Here is a 2,660-nt window from a genome sequence, read left to right on the forward strand (position 1 = left end):
GTGGGTTTGAACCACCAGCCTTCTGGTTAGCAGTCAAGTGCCTTAGGGACTATGCCACCAGAGCTTCCTTCTTTCACATAGGATAAAAAAGAAATAAATAAAACCAAACTCACTGCCGTCAAGTTGGATCCAACTCATAGTGACCCCTACTTGGGTTTCTGAAGCAGTATCACTACAGAAGTATATTGCCCAACCTTCCTTCCGAAAAGTGGCTTGTGGGTTTAAACCGCCAGCCTTCTGGTTAGCAGTCAAATGCCTTAGGCACTACGCCACCAGAGCTCCTTCACATAGGATAGGATTTATTATTTACAGATGTTGTTGTTGTTATTTGCCATCGAGTCGGCCCCGACTCATGGCGACCCCTCCTTGGGTTTCCGAGGAAGTATCACTACGGAAGTAGGAACGCCCAACCTTCCTTCCGAGGAGAGGCTGGTGGGTTTGAACCGTCAGCCTTCTGGTTAGCAGTCAAGTGCCTTAGGCACTATGCTACCAGATAGCATATCATAATTTTGAAGAAAATGGGCTTTGGTGTTAGGCAGACCTTAAGTAAGCTACTTATTAGCCCTTTGACCTAAGGAATCTTGGTGACACAGTGCTTAAGCACTCAAGTACTAAACATTAGGTTGATACTTCAAACCCACCAGCCACTTTGCTAGAGAAAGATGTGGTAGTGTGCTTCCATAAAGATTAGCCTTGGAAGTCCAGTGGGGGCAGATCTCAATTCTGTAGTGTCTCTATGAGTCAAACTCAACCAAATAGCAATGGATTTTGTTTTGTTTTGTTGTTTTTTAGCTCTTTATCCTAGAGCAGGTTACTTAATTTCTCTATGGCTCAGTTTCTTAACTAATATCACCATATTTGTTGTTGTTATGTACAGTCAAGCCAGACCTGACTCATAGCAACCCATCCTTGGGTTTCCGAGGTGATATCACTATGAAAGTAGATTATCCAACCTTCCTTCCAAGGAGTGGCTGGTGTGTTTGAACCACCAGACTTCTGTTTAGCAGTCAAATGCCTTAGGCACTACACTACCAGAGCTCCTATCACCATATTAATAGTACCAACTTATTAATGTTACTGTGAGTTTTCAATGAGACAGTACATGTTCTAAGCCTAGAGCTTGGCACAGAGCAGAAATTGAGTAAATGTTGGGTGTTTTTATAAGGATTGAGAGTAACAGTGTATTAGAGTGGACAGAACACTGGAATGGTATTTTTTAAAAAATCCAAATTCTATGAAAATTCTTTGAGGTTATGTAAAAAATAATCACTCATTTTATATGGAAAGGAAAGAGATCTCTGATAAGCAAAACACTAATGAAGAAGAACAAAGGAGGAGGTCTTATACTTCCTGATTGCAAAGCTTACTATACACCCATGGCAATCAAAACAGCCTGGTATTGGTATGACAGACACATAGACCAATGGAACAGAATTGAGAACTCAGAAGTAAATCCATCCACATATGGACAGGTAATCTTTGACAAAGACCTGGAATCTATTAAATGGGGAATAAATGGTGCTAGCAAAACTTGATGGCCATTTGTAGAAAAATGAAACATGATCCATATCTCACACAGTATACAAAACTAACTCAAGATAGATCAAATGATTAAATGTGAAACCAAAAACTATAAAGATCACCAAGAAAAAATAAGTGCAAACTTAGGGGGCCTAATTTATGCCATAAGTGGTCTATCAAATATAAACACAAATGCACAAACAGTAGAAGATAAACCACATGACTGGGACTTTCTAAAAATTAAACTCTGTGTATCTCAAAAGGCTTCCCCAAAAGAGTAAAATGAGAACCTAAAGATTGGGAGTAAAATACTTGGCAACAACATATCAGACAAGGGACTTATGTCTAAAATTTATAGAAAACTTAAGCACCTCAAAAACAAAAAGGCAAAAAATCAGTTGGATTTCTCTATACCAGCAAGGACTCCTCTGATAAAGAAATAAGGGAAACAATACCATTCACTATAACTACGAAAAAGATAAAATATCTAGGAATAAACCTCACAAGAGACACAAAAGACCTATACAGAGAAAACTATAAAACACTGCTATAAGAGACAACAAGGGCACTACATAAATGGAAAAACCTACCTTGTTCATGAATAGGTAGACTAAACATTGTGAAAATGTTAATACTACCTAAAGCAATCTATACATTTAATGCAATCCCAATCCAGATTTCAAAAAAAAAGTTTTAAGGACATGGAAAAACTAATTACTAATTTGATGTGGAAAGGAAAGAGACCTCGAAAAAGCAGAGCACTTCTCAAGAAGAAAAATAAAGTGGGAGGTCTCACACTCCCAGATCTTAAGAACTACTATATAGCCACAGTAGTCAAAACAGCATGGTATTGGTACAATGATAGACAGATAGATCAATGGAACAGAATCGAAAGTCCAGACATAGACCCATCCATCTATGGACAGCTGATCTTTGACAAAGGCCCAAAGCCCATTAAATGGGGAAGAGACAGCCTCTTTAACAAAATGGTGCTAGCAAAACTGGATATCCATCTGTAGAAAAATTAAATAAGACCCATACATCACCCCATACACAAAAACAAACTCAAGCTGGATCAAAGACTTAAATGTAAAACCCAAAACTATAAAATTCATCAAAGATAAAATAGGGACAAATCT

This window comes from Orycteropus afer, unplaced genomic scaffold, assembly GCF_000298275.1.
Source record: "Orycteropus afer afer isolate SDZICR_OR568_19922 unplaced genomic scaffold, OryAfe1.0 scaffold01116, whole genome shotgun sequence".
Lineage (NCBI taxonomy): Eukaryota > Metazoa > Chordata > Mammalia > Tubulidentata > Orycteropodidae > Orycteropus > Orycteropus afer.